The 14,609-nt window shown below is 33.1% G+C and overlaps 1 pseudogene; it reads left to right on the top strand.

The window, feature by feature from the left end:
• Positions 1-14,609, top strand: part of LOC143640257 (lipase member I-like) — a 174,091-nt pseudogene that overhangs the window by 11,074 nt on the left and 148,408 nt on the right.

The raw sequence follows: 14,609 nt of genomic DNA, 5'->3' as shown, positions 1-14,609 counted from the left end.
AAATGTTAGATATTACAAGGATCCCATGTGTCAACTTTGGATTCTTTCATTTGAAAGAGGAAGATATTGAATATGAGGCTGAATAGCTAATTAATATTATAGAACTTGTTACTAACTCAGTTACAAGAGTACAAGAAGAAATGTTTTGTTTTCTCTCTGTCTTTTCATTCTTTTTTTTAAAAGTTGGATGTGGGCATGATACCTTGTTTATTTTTATGTAGTGCTGAGAATTGAACCCAGTGCCTCACATATGCTAGGCAAGTACTCTACTGCTGAGCTATGACTTCAGCCTCATCTTTCCATTCTTAATTCCAGTATTCTTCCTAACAATTTTGCCTTCCCAATTTCTCCAGTTTTCATGCAACATCATGTTTACAGTGGCAAAAGTGAAGGTCCAGTGGCATCAGTTAATAACCAAGTGATGCCATTTTAGTATTTCAGAAAACCATGCTCAGCCACAAATTTCCTAAATAATAGGAGAGGGATGTTTTTCTTTAATCTTCTGTTTAGCTTCTTATGCACGTGCAATTGTATATACATTTCTAATGTTATCTAATCATCTCAAAGCCAACTATCATGTGGGTTTCTTGAATTCCTGTGTGTTTAATAAATTCTTAAAGTAGGAAATTTATTTTCTCTCAAAAGTATGACAAATAGGTACATGTTAGAGTTGAAATTATGACTTTCAATATAGTGTGTTGGACTTCTGGAAAGCAATTAAAAAACAGAGTTGCTTTCAAAAGACTCACAGTTACCATGTCAGGTGATTAAATAAAAGATAAATTTTATTTTGCTATGGCTGCACTTATAATAGTTTGTTTTAACTTTTGAATGGCTATTGATGATATTGGAGCTTCAGGGGGTTTAGTTGGTATCTCAAACATTTGCTCCTGTCACATTTAGGTAGTCCTAGTACCTGAATTGGCAAATTGATTAAGTCTATTGTGTGAGGGACCTCGGACCTGAGTATACAGTGATATATAGATTTATTCAGCCATTAACTATGAACTAGGAAAAAGTTTCTGCCAATTTTATTTGCACAACAATAGCAGTGTCTTTAATATTATTGTATTATTAACATTTAATTAAAATAAGAATAACATTAAAATATAAAAGGAGACACACTTTACAACTGATACAATGTTTAAGACAAAATATTTTAGACCATGCACTACACAAAAAAAATGATTTAAAAAAGTTCATGTTGATAAAAATCACTAAAAACCTCCATACTGAAGAAAAGTAAAGACCTTCCATCATGGGAAGCAATGATCATCCTCAGGAATAATATTCTTGGTTGAGAGTCAGGCAGTTTTTAAAAACTTTTGAGAAAAATAAATTTTTTAATATTAAAAACTCTAACATTAATTTTCTAAAGTTAGTAAAAGCATTGCAGATAATTTAATGGTAAAATGAATGTAGTAGGGCTGGGGATGTGGCTCAAGTGGTAGCGTGCTCACCTGGCATGTGCCGGGCACTGGGTTCCATCCTCAGCACCACATACTAATAAAAATAAAGATGTTGTGTCCACTGAAAACTAAAAAATAAATATAAAAATTTCTCTCTCTCTCTCTCTCTAGAAAAAAATAAATGTAATAATAATGCAAGAGTACCAATTATTCTTGTTCTTTTCCTTTTTTAAAGCTTTCTGTATTCACTTAAAAAGAAGATAAAAGAAATCAAATTAGAATTTCAATCCAGATTTTTTACTTTCATCAAGCCCAGGTCTTTTATTATAAAAAGCTTTAAAGCATTATTTACCTAATTTTGAACATTGGTCAAATGTGTTGTCATTGTATATATATTATTGCAAAATAGTTGACTACTTTTTTGTAACATTGTATGTAATTCTAATTTGAGTATGTATATTTACGCATATTCATATAGTCAATTATTTAGTCTTATCAGAAATATGCTTTTTTAGCTTTTGTATGAATTTACTTATCTAACACATTATTCATCACAAATCTTATTCAGACATTTTACAGAGTACTAAAACTCAAACTGAAATAGTTTTATTGTTCACAAGGAAGTCACAGAATACTGGAAGACAAAGCCATAATTGCATCTCTGAGAATTCAGTTTTATGATAGAATATCACTAAGTTACTGTTAAAGCACAGAGGAGAAGCAAGGGAGCATTTGAAAATAAGGTGATGGACTCCAAAAACAGGGAGAAGTTATTTACAAAGATAGGGAGATGGGAAAACACATAATTTAAGAATAGTGCACAGAGTAGAGTTCCCAAGCAGTTGCTTTGAATTTTTCTGGAAAGCAAACTTATGTCTTGATTTACTTTGCAAACATATGGAACACCATGGAGAAATGTAAAATATGGGAACATTCCATGGTAAAATCTGCCCATCTAACCCTGAATAATGGCTTTATTGTTTATATATTAATTATTATTGGGGATTTGAATTACTTTTTAGATGCTCTGGGAGTCACAGAATGTTAATGATCTTTTATTTGCCTTTCCAAAATTGAAACAGGAATATTTCCTCACTGTAGAAACTGTGTCATTTTATAGACTGGAGAATGAGAATTGCCTATAATTGTATCACCCAAGAATATTCACACTTAACCATTTTTAAAAAAAAATAATCATTCCACCCCTTCTTTCTCCTCTTTTTCCCCTTTCTTTTGCTTTTCCTTCTCTGTCTTCTTCTGAGCCTCTTTTTTTTGGTGGTTGTTGTTTTTGCTCATGACCCTGTGGATATATTTTTTTATTTAGCAAAATGTGTATCTTACCGAAAATGTGGTCTGCATCCTGATTGTTATACTTAGTGATATAGTGTGGACACATTTCCCTTGTGACTAAAAATCACTTAGATCTTATGAGACCAAAAGTATGAATATGCCAATGCAGGACTTTAAACAGGAAATACCAGTAATACAAGTTCAGATTGTAACAATTCCCTAGATGGATGAGCAGTAGGTAGATTAGAGGGAACGAGATTGGTGCCAAGAGTCCACAGATAGAGCTACTGCCATATTCCAATAAAAGATGAGGGGGCGTGGATCAAGCCAGTGGGCATGAAAAAGAAGTGTGAGAATCTAGAGGTTTTAAGGCTTACAAATAGTTATGTGGTGTGTTTTTATGATTAAATGAACGTGAAAATCAAGAAAAGAAATCTATTTAGAGTAACTTCATGTGTGGAGCTTGGTGATTATTTAAAAAGTGGAGTGCTATTCCATAGTGAGGTAAGACTTATTTGGGGATGATCCAATTTAATCATTAAATTAAAAAATGTTGAGAATTTTCATAGCCCAGGAACAATGCTAGGGATGGGAAAGAAACTCTTGGACAAATTGGATCTCTGCCCTTATATGATTTCAGCATATTGGTTTTAAATTAATGATAGAAAGAACACAAGTAGGTCCATCATCCCTATTTTCAAACAATTTTATGTACATTGAGTCAGGCCCTCTGCTAAGTGTTTAGAATATTGCAATGAGCAAAACAGAGTTGATCCTCTCCTCATTAAGCTTGCAGCATAGTGAGGAATAGAAGGATAGACAAATTATAAATAAGATAAAAGTAAAATCTGTCCAGAAAAAATATCTTGAGACAAATTTATACTCATGTATGGAAACTTAAAGTAGGGAACATGAATTAGTGGGGTCATTAAAACATTTTTGTGGGTATTTTTCATTAGTTGAGATCTAAATGATGAATAGGTCACGGCCCCTGCTGAATTCTAGGCTGGGGACCCACAAATGCAAAGAACTTGATGCAGAAAGCAGCACAAGCCACTCTGAGACCTGACAGGAGCTCTGTGTTTCAGAATAGAGGTAGAACAAATGAGAGGGGTGGGGAGGGAGAAAGATGAGAGAGAGAGAGCTCCCAGATATCGCAGGAACAAGAATGCATAGGCCATGCTCCAGAATTTGTAATAAATTTACTGGACAAATGAAAATCACTGAAATGTTTTCATTGGGAAGTTTGACTAGGGCCAAGACTGTATTTTTATTTTGGAAAAACAATAGACCACATTGGTTAGAGAGGAAATTGGAGAGGGGATTGAGTGCTATTGCAAGTATACATATAGGCAAGATACAATGGTCTCCTGGGTAAGATGATTTGCAACGGAGATAGAAAAATGAGATTGGATTCAAAGATTAAAGATATTTTTTAGGTATGATTCATATTAAGCATTTATGATACACTAGATGTGGGGATTGGCAGGAGAATGGTATTAGTGATGAATCCTGATTTTTGGGATAAGGCAATAGATGGTAGTATGAATTTACTTATCCAACACATTAATTTACTTTTCCAACACCATAAAGATAATAATGCCCTTTAATATCATTAGGAAATTTATGTTTTTGTTTAGATTTTATTTTCTTTTTGTGGTCAGGGGAAGGTGTTGGGGAAGATGATTCATTTAGATTTGAAACTTCTAAGCCTTAGGCATCCTTGTGATATTCAAATGTCAAAGTGAAAACTGGTGGATATATGTTTCTGGACTCTCAATTTGAGGTTGCTACTTGGTGATCATGAGCAACCTGTCAGCATTTAAAACCACTGGGGTGGATGCAAATTGGTGGGAAATTAACATGTTCCTATATGGATATGTTGAATTTGAAGTATTGAGATCCAGAAAACTTCTTGGAAAAACATTAGGGAGATATTCAATGACATATTCTGTGAAAGAGGAGGAGGTGGCTCTGCTGGGAGGGAGCTGGGATAAACCTTAAGGATAATGATGGCATCCTTCTTTGGGACTAGCTGTTGTAAAGGAATAAAACAGGAGGGCAATAAAAATAAGATATGGTAGGAAATGTTTGTTCTTCAGTGTTTCTGTATGAGATTGTCACCTTGGTTTAAAGCAAGTCTTTCTTCTCTCAAAAGAGGAGCTTCTTTTAATAGAATTACTTACTTACTTACTTGATTAATTAATTAATGTTTTTACAGATTTTATTTCAATAGACTTTAAAAAACAATTTTCTCCCTTCTCTTCTTTCCTTTCTTCTCCTTAACTTTGTTTCTTTTCTTTTCCTCTCCTTCCCTTCCTTCTCTCATTCTTCTGCCCTGTTCCCTTTTTCCTCCATTTTGATCCTCCTCCCCCTCATATGCTGCCTCCAGTTTTTCTTTTTTTTTTTTGCTCTTAGTTTTATCTAAAGAGACAAAATGCAGTGGAGTAGGTTGAGTCTCTTTGCAGACAGGTAAATCCATGCTAATGCAAACAATTCCAGGGACACGGAAATGAAGAATTGGCAGAGAAGCACCAGTGAGGCTGTTGACATCCCACGTGCTTGTTAATCAGCTGTGTGACTTTAAGAAAGGCACCTGGATGCTCTGCTACTCACTTTTCTCATATATATAATAGTAATGCTCAGAATTCCTAATAAAAAGAGTTGTTGAAATAGTCATATAAGGTCTAATATGTGGAGCATTGTTAGAATTCTGGGTAAATCATGAGTGCTGAGGTAATTGTACTCACTAAATATTACCCTTAATTTTTCTTTTGAATTAGTTGAGACCTAAATGATGAATGGGTCACGGCTTTTATAGATTATCACTTTAAGTATGAAATCTTTGATAAGATTGCATAGAACAGTAGGGTTATTATTTGAACTTCTAATCTGTTTAAGGAATTGTAATATTGAAGTGTCCAAAGAAAGAAATGTAAAACAAATAATCTTAAATGTATAATCTAGGCACTCACTCAGAAAAACAAGATATATCACTTTTTAAAAAAATTTATTTATTTGCTCTTATCAGTTATACATGACAGCAGAATGCTCTTCCATTCATTATACACAAATGGAGCACAGTTTTTTACACCTCTGGTTGTACCCAAAGTAGGGTCACACTATTTGTGCAATCATACATGCACATAGGGTAATGATGTCCATCTCATATCACCATCTTTCCTATCCCTGTGTCCCCTTCCCTCCTCCTCTTTGCCCAATCTAAAGTTTCTCCATTAATCCCTACCCCTGCACCCCATTATGTATAAGCATCTACTTATCAGAGAAAAACATTTAGCCTTTGTTTGTTTTTTTGGGGGGGATTTGATTACTTGGCTTAGCATCATGATATTCTCTAACTCCACCATTTATCTGCAAATGCCATAATTTTATTCTCTATTATTGCTGAGTAATACTCCATTGTGTATATATACCACAGTTTCTTTATTAATTCATCTATTGAAGGACATCTAGGTTGGTTCCACAGTTTAGCTATTGTGAATTGGGCTGCTATAAACATTGATTTGGCTATGTTACTGTAGTGTGATGCTGTTAAGTCCTTTGGGTATAAAACTATCCAAGGAGTGGGATAGCTGCGTAAAATGGTGGTTCCATTCCAAGGTTTTTAAGGAATCTCCATATTGCTTTCCAGATTGACTGCACCAGCAGATTGGCTGCACCAGCAATGTTTTATTGTACCTTTTCCCCCACATCCTCGCCAACTCTTATTGTTATTTATATTCTTGATAACTGCCATTCTGACTAGAGTGAGACAGGATATCTCACTTTTTTTTCCTCAAAAGTATTCCCCCAATATATCTGTGGTAATGTATTTATTATTATTATTTTATTAGGTTTATAGTAAATTACTGTTTAGATTATTTTAATAAATATTTAACAAGTATTTTATTTGGCCTTTTCCATATCAAATTGTTTTCTAAATCCTGCTTCATTAGGATTATACTGATTTTAGACATAATGTATGTTTAAAATCATTAATATGCAATTTTTTTATTTAGGAAGAACAAACCATTTTATAGACTTCAAGAAGTCAATATTCTTGCTCAATTTTTCACTGATGTTGTAAATATTTCAAGCATTGGTTTGACATATTTTCAGACCTCAGATATACAATGTTCCACATGCAACTACAGGATTCAGAGTCTCATGTTAAAATCACTCACGTACCCAGAAAGGTAAGACCACTCAATTTTTATTTCAATGTGTCATCTTTAACTTGAAAATCCCTTGTTAAGTAATGTTGTAAATATTCATGTATAAATATTCAAGTATCTGTTTATTGTTGATTTCAGACTATATTATATACATAGATATTAGAGTGTTAAAAAGGTATGAAATAGATTTTTTTTTGGCTTGGATAAAATTTATTTTGAAATTGCATTACCTAAGCAAAGAAAATGCACACACACAGTCACTTCCTGAGAAACAACAAACATGAAAAAGTGAGACAATGTGTGCCTTAGAGGTTTATCTATAGTTTCTTATTAATAATACATTTTCACAGAGTGGTTGAGAGCTGTCCTTTAGGTGGTGTCCAGTGATTGAAAACTATTATGAAACACAGGGTCACAGCAAATGCAGGCCATCATGACTTCTAGCCATTCATTCTTTCTCCCAATTTTATTAACCTTTGGTTGGGGAAAGAAGAAAGTCCATTTTCATTTGATGCCCCTAAGATTCTGGAGATAACTGGAGATTCAACACAAGAACAGAGTTAGACTATGGGATGCATACCACAACAGCATGAAGAGAAGCTGACTCTACACACTTTAGTTTTATAGTCATTATAGTCATCTCTCTTGTTTGTCACTTACGTCACTGTTGCCTCCATTCCTATTGAAATGTGACACCATCATGACCATCTGGGGTATATTGTCTTGGGAATCATCAGCTTAGCAGTAGTTTGCTTCAGCCCACTGACTATTCTTGATTTCTTATACTCACAACCACAGAGAACTCCTTGTCTTTGTGGTGGTGATGAAAATGTTCACCAAAGAATTCATATCTTCATCAATAACACTCTTGTGAAGGTATTAGGAACATTGAGGAGCTCCTTTGTGAGTTGGTCACCTGTCATTTGCATGTGTGAGTGTTTCCAACAGTAAGCATCATCTGAGAGCCAGTAGAAAAGCCATGTGTGGATTGCTGGAAATCTCCTTTCTTTACTTGTCTATGATGCTTTCTCTTCATTTATCTTTATGTACTTGTGTAATTATATATTTAATTTCCCAATTACCTTCCAATGAATGTTGACAATAGTAAATATGAATTTGTGGAGAGTAAAAATAAAAATGATAAGAATACAGATTTACATGAAATCTATATCAACAGAGAGGAATTGGGAAAATTCTCTGAAATATAGGTCATTTTATAACTTTGGGGGTAATATTTAGACACTAAAATGTCAACAAAATGCCATTATAATGACAAAAACTAAGGATTATTTTATTGTCATTTGTCTTGGGTTGAAATGTCTGCAAAAAATATATGGACATTTTTAGCAGGAACATTTTGCTTTATCATTCTCTACCAAAGTACAAGGTAATGATGGTGGTGAGACCATGGCTTGAATGACTAAAACTGTAAATATTTAAATCTTCAGCCAATCTCCGTATTTACTTTGTTAAAGATACAAGGTCTCCACTAAACACAAGCATAGAAATTGTATTTGCAGTCCCCAAAGCTGGGCTTAGAAGAGGTCAGAGTTGTTACAGCATCTCCTCTGTTCATACCTTTCTGAGTATAAAGATGGAAGATATAAATGCAGAAGTCTGGCGATTGTAATTTTGCATTTTGTCTATAGACTTTAAGGGATTCATATTGTCCAGGAATAGTCTTTTTTATTTGGTATCATAAATGGAAAGAAAATGAAGAATTTTCTTTTCAGTCCAGAAGAAGCACCCAATATAAATCCTGACAAGATACCAGGTGTTTAACAAGAATATTTGCATACAGAACAGCACACAAGCTCAAGATGAGCAAAAGAAATTTTGTTGCAAGCATGCATACAATAAAAGAAACCACTCAGACTCCATTCTTTGTGAGCATGGGTAAATATGGGGGTATACAGTCCACTTACTGTTTAAACTGAAATGAACAGAAAACATAAGAACATAGGTTCTAATACAGTGTTGAAAACATAAGAAAGAAAAATTTACAGCCAAGCTTTAGAAATAAGTTTACTTTAAAAATATTTATCAAGGAAATTACATAAAGTATTGCTCAGGGTTCTCACGATATTTAAGAAAACAAATTCAGGAAAAAACAAGTGAAGAATGATATGATGAGACAAATAATAGTGGTTAAAAGAGATTTGGCTGAGATAACTGAAATCAATGTCAAAATTGGTATTGGTATTGCAAACAGTAAAGAAACGTTCAATAATGTAGAAAATACATTATAATCTACTGAATAAGGAGATGTAAATAATTGAGAATATCGGATAATATGAACACGGGAAAATAATTGAAATGCAAAGTGAATACCTGATGTCACTAAAGAGGAGACAGAAGAGAAGAACTCCATAAAATAAATAAATAAATAAAATAAATCTCCCTTCAGTAGAAGAAAAGAAGATAAAGATCTCAAATGGAAAGGCTGAACTAAAAAGCAGGAAACCAAGAGGCCAACATTTAGACTATTCTTATAAAATTTATTTTAAAATTTTGATGATAAAGAGAATTTTTCAAATATTCAAAGAAATCTTCAGGGAGTAGAAAATTCAATGTTTCAGCAAAGAGAGTTTTTATTAAATGCATGTGCAGGTTTAATGTGAAGCCAATAAAAAATATAATATTTGAATCTTCTAACCAATCTGAAATTAGAAATATCAAGATGAGCCAAGAAAGCTTGAGTAATTAGTATAATTTTTATAACTTTAAGTGTGAAGCAGTAAAGAGTTTATCGTTGCTTCCATGCAGCAATAATTTAAAAAGTCTGAAATTGGCAGATGAATTTAAATGTAGTTTAATGAATAAATGGAAACCCCCCAAATCTTATGGATGTTGAGGATAGCAGTGAAATAATGACACTATACCAAATGATTGACAAGTAAAAAGTTTGACATTTTCTTATTACACATCAAAATTAGTTCCAAATATAGTAAAGTATTAAATGTAAACTGGTAAACAAAGAACAGAAAGAAATTTAGAACATGTTTGTGTTTGCACTAAATTAAAGCTGAGATAGAAAACAAAAAAAAATGTTAATCAGTTTGCCTATATAAAAATTTAAAAAACAAGTATGTATATGTCAAAGATACCATTAACAAAAATAAAATAAGCTTAGAAAATTTTATAATGTATATGATATTGGATGACTTTAAACTATATTTATTAATTTTTACAAAACCTATTAAAATGCATCTTAGTTGGAGTATGGAGTAAAGGACCTTAAAATTATTTAAAACCCAATTTCTGAGTCTATCTTCATTTATCATAGCCTAGATTCTTTGTCTTACACTCCACATCCAGTTTTGGTATTCCTTGTCCCTACCTTCTAATCATTCTCAGAATTCATCCATTCTTCCTATCTTCACTGCTGCAAACTCTATTAACCTGGACTCTAGAAACATTTTAATAGCCTCTTACCTGTTCTCTTTACCTTAGTCAAATATCCTATAATTTATTTTTTTCTTTTCCTTCACCACCATCCCATTTTTCTCCTTTTCTTGGTTGGGTATTAGGGTTGAACTCAAGGATGTTTTACCACTGAGCTACATCCTCAGCCCTTTTTCATTTTGAAACAGGGTCTCATTAAGTTGCTGTGGTTTTCACTAAGATTTTGGAGGCTGGCCTTGAACTTTCTATCCTTCGGCTTTGTTCTCCCCAGTTTCTGGGGTTCTAGATGTGCATCACTGTGCCTGGCCTATAGTTTGTTTTTAAAACAGTGCCCAGAGTGATCCTGTGAATGGTGACTTAGGTTCTGTTAAACTGACTCACTTAGCTCTTCTCAAAGGCTTTCTTGATGTCTTTGGATACCCTGGACTAATACTCCTTACTGTAACTTCTCCCTCCATGCTATTCCCCTGGTTGGTACCTCTACCTGGAAATTTCTGCTGCTTGATATGCCCCTGGCTAACTTTCTTGTCTCCAAAATTTTTCTCAAACATGGTTTTCTCAATGAAGCCTACCTTACCATTCTGTTCACAGTGTACCAGCAGTCTTACCACTCCTAACCTACTTCTTTATCATTGTAGCACTCGTTATTTATGGTGAACTCTATACTTATTCCTTATTTTTGTTGTTTGTTTCTCCCTGGTAGTCTGTAAGAATCTTGAGGGAACTGATTTTATCTCTTCTGCTAAAAATATTTCAAGTGCCTTAAAATGTGCTCGGGACATATTGGTCACTAAATGAATGGTTATTGGATGAAGAAATGCAGATGTATATTGTCATAGAACAACTTTAAAAGTTGAAGTAACAAATGGTTAATAGTCATTTTAGAATGAAGGCAAGGAAACATAGCATATTTTTCTCAAGTTGGCAAAACAAAGTCTGTTATTGAATTCATACTGAAATTGCCTTCCTGTTTTACTGCTGGTAGGTATGTAAGCTTTTACACATATTCCAGAAAAAAATTAGTAAAATATATCAAGAACTCCCAAATGTTAATATATCATTTCGTTTTTAAGAATTTACATTTCAGAGACTTGGGTTGGTGTTTATGAGCATCACCTCTGCAGTCAGAGTGTCTGGGTTTGATCATTTAATTACTATTTTTCTCATCTTGAACAAATGAATTAATCATCTGTGCTTTAGTGTCCTTATCTGAAAATAGGAATAATAATATTTTACTTTGTAGAATTAAGAAGGTTGAATAGTATAAAGGAAATCTATAATAGATACAATATTTTAGATATTTAAACTATTGCCTGGCTATTGTAAGTGCTGTGTAAATGTTTGTTAAAGAAAATATCAGAAATATATATAAGTATTTCTATATAAGAAATGTATGCACAGTTTGATTTACAATACTAAAATAGAAATAAATTTACTGCATTTGGTGGGATAATTGATACATTTATTATGGAATATCTATAGTATGAAATGTTAGGTAGTCATCAAAATGGGCCAATTAACACAGTATATTGTTTAATGACTTAAGTTTTTCAAATATAATCAATGTATTCCACAATTAGGAAAAAATTAATAAAATATATTTTTTTCTCTTGGGGGGACTTGATGAAAATAATTTAAATATATACTAATATAATAATTCTGCAAATTTAGTCTAAATATTTTTCTTATTTCATGTTAAATTCTCTGGTTACTTAAAAGTAGTTTCATATAGTTCAATAGTTTCAAGACTCTTTTGGAAATATACATAAGGCTTAAATTTAATGAAGGGCAAGCATTTGAAGAAGAAGAGTCAAGAAGCTGTCTTTAATTTAGAAAATAGCCTCAGAAAGCCAATTTATAGTTACATACTTTGTGGTGAAATAGAGATTTCATATTTGTCCTTTAAACTTCATGCCCAAAACACCAAAGTACTCAGAAATTGTGGGAATTGGTACTCCAGATCTCTGAGGTGTATAAAAGTAGCAACTTTTGCAAAATCTCTGAAGTACATTTTTCCAAAATGTGTTCATACAATCCAAACCTTTCTATCCTCACTATCCACTCCCCCCCACCCCTGGTTCTCAAATGATGTGATCCAGTTCCAGGGGATTGTGGAGAGGTGGCACAGATAAAGCACCCCAGTGTCAGTAGTGTGAGGCACATATACATGTGTTTTAGTAAGCTTTTTGCTGCTGGAAATAAAAGCCTCAAGCAATACAATTGAAGAAAAGGAAAACTTTGTGGGCTCAGGGATTCAGGGATCTCAATCCATAGACAGCAGGCTCCAAATCTCAGGCTCAAGGTGAGGTAGAACATCATGGCAGACAATTTTGGCAGAGAGAAGCAGAACTCACTCACATGATGATAAGAAAACAGAGAAAGACTCCACTTGCCAGATACAAATATATACCCCAAGGCCCAATAGCCCCAAAGCCCAACCTTCTCCAGCCACACCCCATCTGCCTTTAGCCACCATTTAATCCCATCAGGTGATTAATTCACTGATTGGGTTAAGGCTCTCGTGACCCAATCATTTCTTCTGCGAATCTTCTTGCAATGTCTCATGCAAGAGCTTTTGGGGGACACCTCACATCCAATCCATAACAGTGCATTTCTGTATGGAGTGTAAGGCACACCTCAACAAAAAGAATCTAACAGGTTTAGGAGGCCTGAAATGGATGCTCTTCACATGTACCAGTACAGTCATTACTAAATAAAAAGAAAATTAAGTCTAATTATTTTAAGAAATACAATTTAATAATCATATTAAGGGAAAGGGCATTTTATTTATATTTTACTTCTAATACTATTTGGTTTAAATCATTTTTTTCCTGTAGTTACATTACATAAGATTTTTTTTACACCAAGTGCATTGGCACTTGCCTGTCATCTGAACCACACAGCTGGTTGAGATGGGAAGACTGTGTGCCCAAGGCTAGCCTGGGCCACTGGTGAGACCCACATCTCAAAAAAAAAAAAAAAAAAAAAAAAAAAAACAAAGAAACTAAAAAACCAAAAATAAAATTAATGATTTTTAAAATTATGAATAATTGCATAAAATGATAGAAAATAAGAAGTTCCACTGAACTATTGCACAGCAGGGTGACTAAATAATGACAATATTCTATATATTTCAAAAATCTGAAGAAATGATTTTGAATATTTCTATCATAAAGAAATGATGTTTGAGAGCCAGGCACAGTGGTGCATACCTGTAATCCCAGCAACTGGAGAGCTGAGGCAGGAGGTCCTCAAGTTTGAGACCTGTCTCAGCAACTTATTGAAACCCTATTTAAGTTAGTGAGACACTGTCTCCAAAAATAATCAATAAAAAGGGTTGGAGGATATGGTTCAGTGGTTAAACACCCCTGGGTTCAATCTCCTTTTCCTTTAAGAAATGATGTTTGTGGAGACAGACATGTTGATCCTGATTTAAACATTACATAGTTTACATATGTTTACACACAGTACTCCATGAAACAATTTTCATGGTTTTGTTTCTGTTAAAAGAACTTAATTTAAATTTAAAAAATAAAATAAAAAAGTCTCTCGTTAATTTGCCTGGAAGTTATTATGAAATAGTTTATGGTAGTAATTTTGTAATTGCACAGTGTAATCAACAATTTTAAGGTGGTAATCCTGAAAACTGAAGCATGTATATTTTAACTAAGTATTTTAAAACTATTATATTATTGCATAAATATTAAATCCTCAATTAAAATCTCAATAAAATTTTATTAAAAGTATATTACATATGTAGATAAGTGTGTTTAATAATCAGTCCTTCTGGTTCATAAAATAATTGCTTTTCTTACTATATTTGTCTTGTAATTTGTTCCATACATTTTCAGTTACATAATATGTGTAAAGTATATATTTTGTCCGTAGTGGATACTCCATCTTTTCTTCTAATTTTCTTCCTTTAACTGTTCAGTCCACAATTTACCTTTCCATACACGTCCTTGCATCTGTAAATACATAGTTCAATCAGCATACAGACCAAGATAAAAATTATATGAAACATATTTTCCCATTGTTGAAACTATCGATAAAATGATTTCCAACCCTATTCCCAATACTTCTGTTAATAGGTTTTATTGCATAACCATATAAATTCTCCTAGCTTCTTGTAAATATTGCAATTATTAGAACACTCTTGACTTCTTATCAAGGCTCTATTCTCACTTCTACCACTCTGGTAACTGCAGTGCTATGCATTCTAATCCAAGAGAGTTTGGGGTGATATAGGAAGACTGAGGAAAACTAAGAAATTTGGAAAAAGAAATCTTTCATTGATCGAAATTGCATGTCATAAGTAAGAATTTATCTT

Source organism: Callospermophilus lateralis, unplaced genomic scaffold (assembly GCF_048772815.1).
Source record: "Callospermophilus lateralis isolate mCalLat2 unplaced genomic scaffold, mCalLat2.hap1 Scaffold_148, whole genome shotgun sequence".
Lineage (NCBI taxonomy): Eukaryota > Metazoa > Chordata > Mammalia > Rodentia > Sciuridae > Callospermophilus > Callospermophilus lateralis.
Note: the sequence above shows the minus strand (reverse complement) of the source record. Positions and strands in the feature narration are given on the sequence as shown.